Source organism: Anastrepha ludens, chromosome 2 (assembly GCF_028408465.1).
Source record: "Anastrepha ludens isolate Willacy chromosome 2, idAnaLude1.1, whole genome shotgun sequence".
NCBI classification, from domain to species: domain Eukaryota; kingdom Metazoa; phylum Arthropoda; class Insecta; order Diptera; family Tephritidae; genus Anastrepha; species Anastrepha ludens.
Genome location: NC_071498.1, coordinates 99,204,300 through 99,221,326, shown reverse-complemented (window position 1 = coordinate 99,221,326; position 17,027 = coordinate 99,204,300).

Sequence of the window (17,027 nt, the reverse complement as noted above, 5' to 3'; positions counted from 1 at the left end):
TATTTTGTCCTGTGGCATTTTTTGCCAAATGGCGTACAGGTTAGTCGAAAAGTATAGCAGGCGAAGGAAGTAGAGGGATCGAGATGTTTTATGGCCCACCAGAGCACTGAATAGTTGGATTAGAGAAAAATACTCGTATGCGAAGGAGATAATAGAGGCGTGACAAATTTTTAAATACAGTATTTATTTTTATAAAATGTCAAATCGTGGCCGCCTACGTAGCCAAATGGGTTAATGGCCTGCGAGTGCATTTCTGCCTTGAAAAAGCTCCTCATAAAAAACCATCTGCTTTTCGGAGGTGGCGTAAAATTCCCACTCCCTCCATTTATGGAGAATATCAAGATGCACACAACAAAAGAAGGTGGATGAGCTCGGCCAAATATCTAAAAATGGTGTAAGCACCAAGTATGGTAGCCTTCCGGAAAGATGCGTTTTCATGGGGGTTGACGTCTGGGGACTGGGAAGGCCAGTCCAATACTGTGACGCCATTTTCTTGTTTTGTTGTTTCTCAATGTGTTTTTCAGAGAGCTGTGGTTTTGATGTTGTGGGACGGTAGGATATATTCGGGATTGGTGGCAACTTCTGTAATTAGTGGATTTGGGTGCGCTTGAAGTATTTTATTGTAAAGGGTGTTTTTTTTAGAGGTTAGGTTTTCAAGATGAAATAAAACGTATATATTTTAATGTTATGGCCAAGAATTTAGCTTTATTATAAAGATAAGGGTTTGCCATTATGTTTTAAAAATGATTTCGGGCAAGTGGCCGCCGCGGCTGGCTCGAATAAATTCCAGCCGAGAGGCCCAATTTTCGACCACTTTTTGCAGCAATTGGGGCCGTATGTCAGCAATAACGCGCCGAATATTCTCTTCCAAGACGTCAATCGTCTCGGCTTATCTGCGTAGACAAGCGACTTCACATAGCCCCACAAGAAATAGTCCAGCGGTGTTATATCGCACGATCTTGGAGGCCACGCCACAGGTCCACGGCGCGAGATAATGCGCTCACCAAAAGTTTCCTTCAATAAATCGATTGTTGCGTTGGCTGTATGGCATGTAGCGCCGTCTTGTTGGAACCAAAGGTCGTCCACATCAACATCGTCCAATTCAGGCACGAAAAAGTCATTAATCATGGCTCTATAGCGCTCTCCATTGACTGTAACATTATGGCCGGCTTCATTTTTAAAGAAATATGGACCAATGATTCCCTCTGCCCATAGAGTACACCAAACAGTAACTTTTTGAGGATGTAACGGCGTCTCAGCAATGGCTTGTGAATTATGTTCACTCCAAATGCGACAATTTTGCTTATTGACATACCCATTCAACCAAAAGTGAGCTTCATCGCTGAACAAAATTTTCTTCGATGCGTCGCGCGAACCGAACCATTATTTTCGTAATAAATTTGCACGATTTGCAAACGTTGTTCAGGTGTAAGTCTATTCATTATGAAAAGGCAAACCAAACTGAGCATAAATCAAGTGACAGCTGTCAAAAAGACCGTCTACGAAAAAAGTAGTGCCAACTTGAAAACCTAACCTCTAAAAAAAACACCCTTTATAATGAGGCATGCGTTTTGATTTCTTCAGCTATTGTGGGAACTTTGAGATCACGGTGAATTTGGGCATTTGTGATATGGTATGATGCAGTTGCAATGATTCTGAGAGTTTTCGATTGGAATCTTTTGAGTATTTCGATATAAGTTAACTGTGGTGCCCCAGAGTTGTATGCCATATGTCCGTAGTGGTTTTAGAATAGCTGAGCACCGTGAGAGCTTATTTTTGAAGGATACATGGGACTTGCGATGTAACAGCCAATAACGACTTCGAAAAGTTTGATTCCAAGTGCCTTGTGTTTTGAAAAAAATAGATATGCCATGTGAGCTTGCGGTCAAGATGTATTCCAAAACATTTTGTAACATTACGAGACAATTTAAGGCATATGCTGCACCAGGCGAAGATCCGACTTGGATATATATTAGAACATGTACTTCCGTAGCCCCAAAACCACATACCTACATATTTTTTCCTCCAACAAAATTTAATAAAATATAACAAATAAACTGATTGGCGATCAATAACTAATATTTAAAATAAGGAGGCTCGAAATCTACTTTGGGACTATGTTTCGATGCAATTTATTGCCGTTTTTTTAAGAATAAATTAGGTCGTCGTAATGTGTATGCAAATGTTAGTATGTTAAAGGTATTTTTAATACATAAAGTTCAACAAACTTCGAAAAAAATATAAAAATAAATTCAAGTTGTTTTGCCCTTTTTGGAATTCTTCACAAGTCTTAAAAATCTTAGCATTAAATGTTTGAGTTAAATTATTCCTTTGTTTTTATTTGGCGAAACAGGCTGATTTGGATTTTCACCATTCTATTTGCGGTCCACTATTATCACATTCGTTGTCACTACTAGATTCTGCATTGTCTATTTTTAATGGTCAACATTTTATCCAAGTTTTTCCCTCTGTACCAAGTTTCCATATTCAATGTCACAGCTGGAATGGAAGCTGTAACAAAACTCTGTAAATATTTCGGGAGTATCCGGGATGATTAGAAATTAACTCCACGTACATACATACCTAACCAGCAGCTTTCGAAGTACATCGCACACAATGTATGTATGTAAGTCGTGGAATGTATAATTTTACTACGTAGTTTCTCAATATTGTCTAATTTTATCATTGCAGGGCTTAAATGGAAGTTTACAAAAAGGAGTAACACTAACTTCAAACAACACAAATGTCATTCCAGAGCAGAAGAGGACTTGTAAATAACAAAACCCTCCTCCAAAGCACACAAAACGAAACCGGGTCGCAAAGGGTGGGGAGGCGTTAGTGAACGACGCGTCGTCTGCTGATATCATTCAACCGTGCAGAAGTTGTCGCACATCGAGTGATTAATGATTGTCAAACAAATTGAAACGACGAAGGACAGACACGAAGGAATAGTAGACAACGATACGCTCGCCTATTAAGAAACATCCCAATGAGAAAGCAGTTGGGGAATGCAAAGAGGGGAAAACTAAAAACAAAAACAAAACAAAAATAGAAATTCAGTACTTTATGCAGAAATGAGAGTAACGGAGGAAATCCTTCATTTTGGGGGGTTTGTATGGCGTTTGACGTGACGCGTAACGAGCTGAGTGAAGCGGTAGGTTGAAGCGGAAAATAATTTAAGTGAGAATGAATTTTACTCCAAGTAAAAGTAAAAACAAAGACCAAGTTTTAAATTTTCATTACTTTCAATTTTCTTGCATTTATTTTTGGTTTTAATTTTTAATTATAATTTTTTTTTTATAATCCATTACTTAATACAATTGAAAATTTTCGGTATTTTATTAATAATTTATTATAATATTTTCTTGCATTTATTTATGCATTTTTCTTCACATGCATTTTAATTTGCCATACTTTCCTTTTTTACATACAAGCATTAGTTATTCTGCTTTGCTTTTTTTTCTGTTTTTAGTTTTCTATTTAATCAATCATTGCAATGTATTTAGGTTTACTTAGCTTTAAACATATAATAATCATATTTATAAAATAACTTTTGCAAATTTACAATACACACACAATAGGTTAAGTAGTCGAAAGCTCTTTAAAGAGCTTTCACTATGTTTTATTTGCGTACTATTTATTTTTTATAAACATTGATTTTTTGTTCTTTTATTGAGTGTCACTATTGAAGAAAATTTTGTTTTTGTTAGTTGTTCGATTTTATTTCACTTTTTTATTTCATTTATTTTACATTTCATTATAATCTCATTCATAATTTGCTGTTCTCTTCCTATATCTTTTTAAAGCAATGCGAATCTCATTTTATTTACACTCTGTTTAGCTTGCGCAGGCTCCTATAAGTATGCAGTGATACAAGGTTGTTGATCTTTGAACCAGTATTTCACTACTTCTGTAATTGAAGCCATTTCTTTCAGCCGAGCTCAAATTTTATACTTTCGTACTCTTCATTTCATGAGATCGCTTAGCTAGAATTCAGTCAAATTTTGCCTCTACTGCGCACCAATACAAATATACTCCGAATTGTATTTTTTTGTGCTTTATTGGTATACTTTTTTTTTTATTCAAATAGTTTTCGAAACTATGTTTTGCTATTGCGTGCTGGTATATTCTATGCATTAGGCTTTACATTAACTTAATTTTCTATGCATTCTCTTCTAAATCAACTGTTATTTTACATTTCTTCATATTATACAGGATCAAACGTAAACTGAAATTATAATTTTTAATATTTACATTCAGAACCAAAACAATAATTATGCTTACTACATTTTAATAAGAATCAATTTTATTATTGTATTATATTTATTGCATTTACTCTTTCGCAAAATAACTTTACACTGCTCGCCTAAAAGTATGCTAAAATATTTAAAAAATATTTTTCAAATTTTTTTAGTGTATTTTATACATATTTATTTATTTAAACGTGCGTATACTTGCATGTAAATTGGAAGTTAGAAATTTGATTTAGAAAATGAAAAAAATTTTAGCAATAAAAGAAGAGGGCGAATCAGAAACCTGTCAAACTATTTGCTTTCATCCACAATTTTATGTCAATCATTAACTTTAGGCGTAATGTTTAAATTTGTCTAAATGCCACAGAAAAGTATTTTCTCCACATATATAAAGCTAGGCTCTCACTTACCAACAGGAGTCAAAAAGTGTCGTAAAAAATTTACGTTACAATTTGAAGAGTGTTAAGCTTGAGGGCGAATTTTTATACATATGTGAGCCGACATGTGATTCCTGTGTACGATTATTTTAAGTTAATTTAGTCACAATTTCCAGAAGTTTTTATTTCTGCCAGAAAGTGCCCCTACTCACAGGCGTAAGCTTATGTTACGTGTCGGCTGATACGATCGTACTTATGAGAGCGCCATGTAAATGAAAACTCAACGTCGTGTACCTGCGAGGCTTATGCATGACGTGTACGTGAGTACTCTTAGAAATTTTGCTGGTTGCTCTTAAGCCATGTTAGCTGAGTGCTCTCTCACCACCAGTGTTACCAAACAGTACATTTTAAAATCGTTATCAAATTAAATTTATAAAAATTGGAATTTGTATTAAAATAATAAAATTACGATGTTTAATAATGTTTATTATAGATAATTGAACTAGTTGCCTTTTTTGGGTTTTGGCTCTGGTTTATTTTACAATGAAAAAATTTAATTGATAACGCGGATATTTGTAAAAGTATGTATGCAAACATATTCATGGAAGCATTGTGCCGATACAAGCAAGCAAACACAAGCCGAAGTATTATGTAAATATGTAACCAAACGAAAGCAGCTGCTTTGTATGGGCATAAGTTTTGCTCAATTTTGTGTATCTCACGTCAAACAGGCACGGCATACGTACGAGTACACATCGGTGAGAGTGGGCACTACTTTGGTATTTCACTTATAGAGTCCGCATTTATTTCACGCGATTAAATAATGAAGACGGTTAGCTCTCACTTTTGGAAAATTTTATTTGTATTATAATAAAAAAAAACAAACATAATTAAGGGGGGCCTCTTATCAGCCGGCTTCGAAAAATCGATTTTTTTACTGCAATCGATAGATATATTATAGGAGAATATGCCCTCAAATTTTATAGCGGAATTCAAACTGAATTCGGAGTAACAGGCCTGTGTACCGTCCCTCGTGTAAGATTTAAAATAAACGACGAAAGTATCGTTTCAAAGCGATAATCTATATAAAGATAATTAAAATGCGCAATTAATTAACTAACAAAATACAAAAAAAAAAAAAATTTTTTAATGTTAACACTTTTTTTGAAAAAAAATCGAAAAAAAGCACTTTTTTTCAATAATAAATTGTGTGCTAATTTTTTCATATTTTTATACAAGAGTAGTCAATTATACGAGGGCGGGTCTAAGGGTGAATCGGCTTAATAAGCACACGAAACTCAGTTTTTTCCATTTTCTCCTCAAATTACTGGGTAGTCTGATAAAGGTTGCTGTAAAACACAAACTAAATGACACAGCACGTTCAAATTTTGACAGGAGTCAACTGACAGATACCTGTTGACAGGAACAGTATTTCTTTTTCAGTAAAGAGGTCAGAAATACAAAAAGTCACGGACTTATTGACCCGCTCTCGTATGCGGGAAAGACTTCTGAATAAGACAATATTTTTCTTTTGTGTTTCAGGTAAAAACTACGACCGCAACCTTACACGCCGTTTTACTAGCGTGCAACGAGAAGCTGTGCGAGATCCCTCATATGTCCGCCAATTTGTTTTGTTATTTATGTTAAAAAATTGCTTATTACTCTTCAATCATGCCTGTCGCTTTTTTCGCCTCGAAAAAAAAATTGAGAAAAAGCACCTTTTTTTGACGACACTGATAAGAAGCCCCATTTAATGTTATTTACTAGCACAAACACACCCTTAACGTATGTTTTCAAAATACAGTCCACAAATTCTGTTTTTGCTTGAATATTTTCATATAAACTTTTTGAAGCTTCTTTCTATTTTGAAAAATGTTATTTTAAATTCATTTAAATTTAAAATTCTAAAGGGTTTTTCAATAAGGGCGGGTAGATGTTGAAATGGAATAAAATTGCGTTTGCTGTGTGGCACGTAGCGCCGTCCTGGTGGAACCACATGTGGTCTAGGTCCATATGGTTCAATATGGGCCATAAGAAATTGGAAGAGCCACCACGTCTACCGAAAAATAGGCGCAATGCGTGCAACGTTTGCGTTAATGAACACTCATTTTGATAATAAAGTTTTATCATTTGAACGTGCTGTTCAATCGTGTAACTTGCCATGATGATTTGGCATAAACAACTTAATAATAAACAAAGGATTTGACAGATGTCACCAAAACAAAATGGCTGCCACAGGGCGCCAAAATCAACCCGCGCCAATTGAAAAACCCTTTATTTGGAATTATTCTAAATCATTTTGTCAACCTTTTGAATTTCTTTCAAGATTCTCTGAGTGTAAATGCGGCATTATCATATTGAGCGCAATTTATGCCAGGTACTCAAACACTTGCTCGCCGCCCATTAAAATTAAGTGCGCCATATCTCAGCAAATTCCTTAGAAGTGTTGTCCTATTGCTATTTTAAAATCGGTTTTCAGAAGTTTTCAGAAGCTAATGCGTAAGAAATTGTAATTTTATGCATTTTTTCTCCTATAAAATGTCCTGAAGTTTAGTTTACAAGAAAACGAAATTTAAAATCCTGTTCCGCATTACTTTTCTCTTTAAATCTATTTGATTGCTTTTTGAAATTCTTTCAAGACGCGCTAAGTGTAAACGCAACAGTATATTAGGCGTAGAAAACGACTCTCGAAAGAAAATTAAAAAGTATTTCTTTATTCCACACATAACGTCACTTTTATGAGTGTAAGAAAATCATTTTGGTCTTTTCCGCTTTCGTATACATCTAAGTTTTTAATGAATATTTTTTTATAAACCTTTCCCTTAATCATTTCGTATACATAATTTTAAGGCGATTTTTTATTTGAATTATTTCAGTTTATTTATTTAAATTATTTTTTTTTTTTGCTTTACTAACATTTCAGTATATTTATATGTATATATATCTATACGTCTAAATTACACTTACAACTTAGTTGTTGCTCCGATTCATGCGCCAGCTGTGGTGCTGCCACATTATTACACTAAATATTGGGTAAATCGTATTGGAGTGATGTAGAATTTTAAATATTTATTCAAAATTATTTTAATACTATTTTTTGTTTGTTTTTGTTTTCAATTTTCTTTGCGTGCAATTTACATACTTGGTACTTATTATATAAATAAATTAAATTATCGTATATTTACTTAAGTGTTTTTGTTTCCATAGAAAGTCGTATACATTTGCTTGATTGTATGCCATTTTTATTTGAATTCTTACCAAAAATTCTCAGATTGTAAATTCAACAAAAATAGCGATTCTCACTGAAGTCTAAAATTCGAAATTCTCACTTCATTTGCTTGGAGTTTAGCAAAAATATTTCCAAAGCCGCTTTTGAAAAATCCATAAAACAATTCACACACAGAGTATAAATAAATGACTTTAATATAATATTTGCAATACATTTACAATAAATAGTACACACGTATGTAAGAGTATGTGAAAGCTCTGTGTTCTTTAGCATATATGTAGGTATGTATGCATGTATATGTATTTATAAGTATAGTACAATACCTACAAGTGCGAAATATCATTGCTGCATAATGAAATAAATTTTAATTTCTCTTCTAATTACGATTTAAATGTAAGCATGTATGTATATGTATATGTAAAAAGGTACACACGATTCAAGCTTAGAAAAAACATCTGTGTATTTACTTATTTGGTTAATTACTTTTTAAATAGCTATAATTTCATTCAATTTACGTATATCGTTTTCATTCAGTTTCAGTATTAATTGCAGTGCTTTTAATGCACTTCCACCTTTAAACTTACATACATAGAATTCAGTTCGAGCTGCTTGGAAAGCTTTCAATAAAATGCTAATACTAAAGTCAAAAGAAACAAATTCAATAATAATAAAAAATGCTTGAGTGAACTGCGTAGTCTTTGGTAGTGCAATATCAGGAAGTGAACATTTTTGCAACCAACAATCCTTAGCCGCTTACATAGAATCGATTCCGGCACAAATCCTAACCTCAAACAGTGGGCACTTCGAGTAATTAAAAAAATAAAAATAAATAATTGGCGCGTACACTTCTGTTAGGTGTTTGGCCGAGCTCCTCCTCCTATTTGTGGTGTGCGTCTTGATGTTGTTCCACAAATGGAGGGACCTACAGTTTCAAGCCGACTCCGAACGGGAGATATTTTTATGAGGAGCTTTTTCATGGCAGAAATACACTCGGAGGTTTGCCATTGCCTGCCGAGGGGCAACCGCTATGAGAAAAATGTTTTTATTAATTTTGGTTTCACCGAGATTCGAACCAACGACCTCTCTGTGAATTCCGAATGGTAATCACGCACCAACCCATTCGGCTACGGCGGCCGCCGTCGAGTAATTAAATTGAATAAATCATGCAAAATATAGATTTGTATATAAATTCCATACAAGATGGTGCAAAATTAATCACCAAATCGTAAGAGTTATAATTTTTGCAAATTGTGTTGTATCGGGTGTTTTTTAAGAGCTTGAGAACTAAAAATGATAATAAAAAAATAAATATTTTTAAAATAATTTTTTTTATTATAATCTGGTATATAATTTCAGGGCATTCATTTTTTCAATATGATATCCGCCATATGTCCGCAGCTACGAGTTACTTGGTCCATACGATTGGCCCAATTTTTATTACTTTTTTCAATAAATTTGAATAATAAACCAAAATGAGCCCCATCAGCAAAAATGCGACGCAAGCGATGGTCATTTGGCTCCAATTCTTGCACGAGCTATATTTTTTTGGCATGTAAGCCAAGATCCTTACGTAAAATTCTTCACCTAGCCGAAGAACACAAGCCCACAATTCGCAATGCACCAGCAATATTCTCTGGATACGTACATTCCTTTCTCTTGCTGATAGTTTTGAATCGAGAAGAGCAAAATTAGTGCGAACACGATCCATGACTGCACGCATTGGTTGCTCACTAGGCCTTTTATATTGACCGTGAAATGGACGAAGTACTCTATGAACTTCATGAATAGATTTATTTGATTCAAAGTAAACGTCCACAATTTGAAAGTGTCGTTCTCGATTCATGATGATTTGCCAAACCTTACTGAACAGAAATATCAACAAAGCATATGCATTGACAGTCAAGCAGCGATACATGCAATGAACTGCTATAAAATTTCATCTAAAAGTGTTCTAAAAAGCAGATAACCCATAGGGTGGAGATTATATTGGGTACCCGAACATAGGGCATTGCAGGAAACAAAATAGTAGATGAGTTTGCCAAAAACGCAGTTTATATGCCATTTGTACAAGAAAACGACTTACTAAAATCCTTAAAGACGAGCTACAATGGCAACGTCGCGAACATGAAAGACCGGATAAGAATGCAGATAAATACGCCACATTTGTATTAGCACTGTTTAGAAAAGAAAGCAGAACTATCCAAGGTATACTAGCAGATAAGAATCCCAATTTACGATAACTGCAGATTTTTCAACGAACTGGAAGATAGGGAAACTTCAGAAAAGCTCCTATGTTCTTGCCCTACATTATAGAGAAGACAAATGAAATTCTTAAGAGCTTTACAATATGAGAAGTTGAAATTTATCTCGGGGTTAAAGCTTTAGAGTTTACTTAGATTCACAAAAGACGCTGACTTTTTACAAGATGTCTACTACAAAGAAAGGTAAGTCTAGCTAGAAGGGTTAATTCCACTAAAAATATGCACTTATTTAAGAATTTTTTTTGGAAAGATGATTCATGTAAATTTATTTATCCAATTAGTATACTGTAAACTCATATTTCAAAAATATTTTCAAAAAGTTTCACAAGAAAATATACAAAATTGCGCCGTTGACAGCAGATCTACGCAGACGTCTCGAAAAAAAGGCAATTTGCCGTGGACAGTTTTTCTCAGCATTGGGTCATCTGAAATCAAAAAATCAAAGAGTTTTCATTAGGTAATTAATTGTCCGAGGTAACCCTGTCGAGTTTTTATTAAACAAAATTTTTTTTCCAATTTTTTTTAACATTTGAAGTAGAAGTTCGATTTTTAGATGATAAATCGCATAATATTGTTTATTGTAAAATAAACAAAAATTGAAAAAACAAAAAAACCTCCCAGGGTTACCTCGGTAATTATGTAGAGAAAGTGTGTACAAAATTTCAGGAAGATCGGCCGAGTAGATTCAGAGAAAAAGTGTGCACCGACTTGAAAAACGTCGTTTTCCAGAAAATCGATTTAAAGTTCGACCATAGCAGGTAGCCGAGTCGGAGCGGCCAACGGTTATAATGCTCTAACTTTGTGAGTTTTGCACCGATTGACTTAAAATTTGGACACAACATTCTTGAGATTATGTACATTCATTTTCTCAAATAAACCAAAATCGATTTTTTTTTACCCTAAAAACCCTACCCCCCCCTTAAGAAAAGAGGCCTAAAGAGAACCAGATTTGAGTGCTGACTGCAACTGGGCGTCTCTGAGAGTTATTTTCAGCTGGCACAAAGCACTGTCTGCTGTTTAATGCAGTAATCTGATCACACTTGTTGACTGATAGCCTTTAACCTAGATTCTTTTTTTAATAATATTTCTTTAAAAATGTTTCTAATTTAAAATGAAAAGCTGCTGAACTAACTTTTTCTAAAAACAACCATTTTAATGCAAGGAGCAAGAAAAAAAAATGTTTTATAAATATTACTTATAGAATATCAATTGTCTGTTTTTGTTAATTTTTTTGCACGAAATATGATTCTTAATGCTTATATATCACAATAAGGCAGCTACCAGCAGAGGCTACCGACCTATTTTATTTGTAATCATTTTCAATCAGTAATAAGCAACTTTGATAAGTCCCAAAGAATGCAAACATCAACGTTGTGGAAATCGAATATCTTGGAGTTCTTTTAGCTTGCAATACCCGAAATCTTGTATTAAAGATGTTGCAAGCTAAGTCCTTGAAAAAAAACTACTTTGAAAGATTTTTATTCTTTTCTGTAACACTTGAAAAACTGTACTTAGCAACTTTTCACTCTAAGCTAGCGAAATGCAATTTATTGTGGTTCTTTAGGTAACTAATACTTTTTAGTCTAAAGAGTTGACATTCGAGAACAGTAATGGAAATATTTTACATGGCAAGGGACAGAGACTATAGTACAAACTTCTCGACTTCTCAAAGAGTAAGTAAATGAAAATTGTATAGGCGATCTTCAGCGCGAAAAATATAGAAAATGATAAGAAACTAAGGTGTCGCAGATTTTCTTAAAACAAATTAAATAATTCAAACAAATTACAATAAATTCAATAAAACAAAAATTTTACAATCCAGAAACGATAAATAGTTCTACACGTAAGAATCAGTTAAGAGGCACACACCTGAAGGTAGAAGAAGTTCGGTATAAGCTTATTAATGTCTTAAAGGCGCAATAGATAGATTTATTTATAACTCATCCGAAGTTAGTTACCGTAAGTAGACCCGTATGTAAGCAATTTAATCACCTCACATCTCGCGTAGACTTTTGCATGTTTCTTCGGTGGTTCGTTTGCAAATAAAAATACGTTGAATATGGCATCGGAAAAAAATATAATACAAATTCTTGGATAATATTCAATATCAAAATTTCGTCATTCGCCATAAGAACCACCTATTTTTTTGAGAATGGTAACACAAATGACATCAAATGTGTTCATAATTTACTTAAAGGTTTGACATTTACGAAATGGGACGCTATACGCTTGAACGAGATTGGGAAATATTGAAAACCTATTTCCAAAGTGGTGAGTCTTCTTCTTCTTCCGCGGTTACAGTAAATGGCGAGCGTTACCGTGACATGCTGAACGAGTTTTTGAAGAGGATGACATGGACGACATTTGGTTTCAACAGGACGGTGCAACTTGTCACACTACCAAAGTTACACTCGAACTTTTGGCTACCGTTTTTGAAAACCGAATAATCAGCCGAAATTCCGATATCAATTGGCCGCCTCGGAGCTGTGATTTAAGCCCGTTGGAAGATTTTTTGTGGAGAGCCGTTAAGGACAAATGCTATGCGAACCATCCAGAGACGATTGATGCTTTAAAACACGAAATCGAAGTTGCCATTCATGAAATTGGAGCCCAAACAATCGAAAATGTGCTTAAAAATTGGGTCGATCGAATGGCCTACTGTAAAGCCAGTCGTGGCAGCCATTTGAAGGATATTATTTTTCATTCATAAATGACAATGTTCAATCTTCAAAATAAAAAAAAAAGTTTGAAAAAATATTGATTATTTTTTTTTTATAGCCGATTCAAAAAGCAAATTTTACATGGCCCACCCTATACATTTGTGACTGTTTTATCGCATTTTCCATGACTTTACGCCAAAGATTTCCGGTTATAAGTATTCGCATTCTTGTCGAATATTCTTCTTAAAGGCTACGATTGTATGAGGCTTGTTGGCATAATCCATCGATTTTAAGTAGCACCAAAGCAAGAAATCGGGTATGGTTAAAACGGGCGACCTTGCCGGCCATGACAAATCGCCAAATCCTCCACAATATCCATTTTGTCCGTGCTGTGTGTTAAAACCACGTCTTATTAAAACCATATATGCAGTAAGTTCCGTCAACCAATTCCAACAGTAAGAACTCATTCATCATAGTCCTTTATCATTCGCCAGTAACAGGGACCTTATTGCTGATGACGCCCTGCTGTTATTGAAGGTAATTCAATAGAAGGTAATCATCCTATTTTATTTTTGTATAACTCTTTTACCAAATAAAAAAACAAGGTTTTGAGTAACGAAAATCTGTATTTTTACCTTTCCTTTTTTTTAGTGGCTCCCGTCAGTGTTGATACCGGTGATAACTGTTCGCGTTCCTGCCGAATGTTTTTCTGAAGGATTGCGATTTATTTCAGTATAACTGAGGCGATTTTTTTGGCCACGTCAAATCACCAAAAAGTTTCCAGCATCTGAGATAAAAGGCTTAGAGTCGATTATTGAAAAAATATAATTCTAAAACTGCTACTCTAGTTCGCCGAGAGAACACCAATGTTCTTTAACATTGCCCATGGTTCAAAAATTTACAATATCTTCAAAGTTCGTGAATGCCTTCTGGTAACACTTCAGCCTCTTTTACATTTCTTTTCGGAAAATTATGCCACAAATTGAAAGAGATAATCCGGGAAGCCCTATAATTAATTTACAAGTTAATTTCATCGAAATTTTCCAGCAACTGCATTGAAATTCACACGGAAATGAATTACAGAACCAGCCCAAATGCTCGTTGTTACTAATCCGTTTAAATATTTTCCATTTCAAAGTGCCGAAGTGGAAATAATCGATTCGATCAGATAATATGTTGCCATTAAAGACAAACCTTGGGTTTGCAGGTTTTTTGTTTGAGAGAATTGTGAGCGATTTCCACTGTGTCTTTGTGTTTTAAATGTAATTACTTTGTTTCATTCTTGGCACGACTAGATGGGTTTGAAATGGGTTTGGGTTATGATACTATAGGGTTTTCCAAACAGAGGTGTTATTTTGATATTCAAAGAAAAAATATATTTTTTAATATAAATGATCGGCTGTTTATTTCATTATAAAGAGGAAGGTATGCCGTTAATAGTGGAAAATAACATCAGGCAAATGACCACCACGACTACGCTTACAGGACAATATCCTTTTCATGAAATTTTCCATAACCGAATTGCAAAGTGGCTGTCCTATGTCCTCGATAGCCTCACAAATTCCATCTTTGAGGTCGTGAATCGACCCTGGGCTGTTGGCGTAGACCTTCTCTTTCACGTGGCCCCAAAGAAAAAAGTCACAAGGCGTTAAATCACAAGATCTCGGGAGCCAATTGTGATCACCTCTTCGAGAGATAACACGGTCCGGAAATTTTTCCCGTAAAAGATCAATGGCTTCGTGGCACCTAGCGCCGTCTTGTTGAAAATAAACGTTGTCCAGACCAATACCATCCAATTCCGGCCAGAAAAAATCGTTAATCATCTCTCGATAGCGCAATCCACTCACCAATAACACCTGTTATTGGAAAAACCTTTATATTTGTAGGGGACTTGACCACTGGGAGCAAAGCTAAAAGTAAGCCCTGATCTAAGCTTTGCTTATACTCATATATTATTCGAAGTTACAAGCCCCATCACAAAAAAGAGAAGGAGTTGTATTATTATTTTTTTTTTTGGTTTCGCTTATCAAACCGGATTTGTAAGCAGCTCAAGATTTACTATGTTCGTATTAGGATAATTGCAATCCCGTCTTAGTTAAGCAGTACAATTCTACCTAACCCAATTCGTATCGCATTCCTATGTCATCTAAATTTTCGTTACATCCAATAGTTACAGGTTCACTTAACGCTTTAGCCCGCACAATTTGTGGAGCCCCTGCTCTAACTAGTGCTGTGGCGTGAGCTGTGATGGAAAAGGAAAATGACTCCACTTTGCCGATTCAAAATCAAATAAATATACTGATCTTGCTGAAACTTGGTGTGTGTGTGTTCTTCCAGTAGCCAGTAGTGACATCTCTCTAACTTTGCATGGACTTTTCAACCGACCTTCACATAGTAACCATTTAGCTTGTTTTTGTTGAAAAAACATTAAGCCAAATAAGTGCTAACTTGAAATATTAAAAAATTAAAAACAAAACCGAAATTTGAACAAAGCCTCTGGAAAATTCATGAAATAATCAAATCCAAAAAATCAATGCTTCAAACCAAGTGAAATATAAAAAAGGCTAAATAAAGTAGCGAAGCAATGAAATAAATAAAAACATAACTCAAAAGTTTTTGTGTTTCATTCAATTTTCTTTTAAATCCTTCATTTCTTTATTTCAATAATTGTTTTAATAATATAATAATAATAATTAATAATTAATAATAGTGTAATTATAAGTAAATTAATTAAAATTATACATCTACATAGTTGTTTCGCATACTTGTTTCTTTAACTTTCTTAATGATTTTTCTTTTATTTCTGTTGGGAAAAACATACAATACTACATACAAACAGAAGGGATAGCGGTTATTTAATCATAATAATAATAGTAGTAATTAAAATAATCATAATGTAGCTGTGCAATTAAAATAATTGCAAATCATTACACAAATACACAAACATATAATCTTTTTTGTGTGTCTGCATGTGTGTGTGTGTGTATGTATACTTATATAAACAATAAGTTTTACAAGTAAAAGAGAATTTAGCGCTTAACACAACTCAAATTTTACACATACACACAATGAATTTAAGCAAGCATTCTTTAGTTAATATTTTTTCTTTTTTATTTGTGTGTGTTTTCAAAGAAATCTTATACAAGAGATTAAATAAAACAATTAAGTTGCAAAATAAAATAAATTTTTTTATACAAATAATTCATTTTTTACATAATCATGCCTTGTGGTTGCGTAAGTAGTTGACTCCCAACAAAAACACAAATGTTGTTTCCCAAATGAAATTTGAGTGGCAGGAAGAAGGAAGGACGTAGAGAAGGAGGGAGGGAGGCGGTTGGTAAGCGGTATCTTATACAATTATTGAAACAAACTTATCGCGCTAGAACTAAAATTTAATTTACATAAGTAGTATTTAAGTTTATAAAGCAAGATTGTGGGTTCTCTTTCGCTCATATTTTCTCTCTCAAGTGGATGCACAAATACCAATTCTGTGTTTATATATCGTTTTCTTTTTTTATTGCTAATAAAATTATAACGGAATTCAACTAAAACTAATATTAAATTTTAATGTTAATTAAAATTAAATAAAACTAAAATTTCGTTTGTTGCCTTTAAAATTTAAACTTTTTATAGTACATAACTCTTTCAGTAATTAGATTTTCAAAGTTTTAACGCGCTTTGCCCCAATGTGAATGGCCTTAAAATAAATACGAAAGCAGCTTCAACAAAAAAGAAGCTGGATAAGTAAACAAAAACTGAGTTTTTGGTTAAGAAAAACAAAAAACAATTTTTTAAATAAAAGGTGACTTCAAAAAGGTGTGCCTCATTCTCGTTTTTTCTTCTAAACCTTAGCAGACAAAAGCCTTAAATTTGCGCAACTTCGCTGGAAGTTAAAATCCCGTCGAGGTTGCATCTGTTGGACACACTCGTCATTTATGGCTTAGCTAAAAAGGAGGTTGACGCATTGCTTTAAGCCTTTTTAAGGTCTCTCAACTTTTGCAACTAAATTTTCCAAAACAAAAACATTTTTTTACCGGAATCGCGTACCTGCCACTGCTGCCAACTTATATTTTTGAGAAATTTGTAACAAAAAGACAACACTGTAATAAAAAATAATTTAAAAAATTGCGCCTCTACAAATATTTCCCCGAATTTTTTTCAATAACTATTACATTTTTATCTTTAATGCAGCAGCGCGCATATGCATGTGTCACGCGTGTCTTTACAAGGCATTTCTTACTGAATTT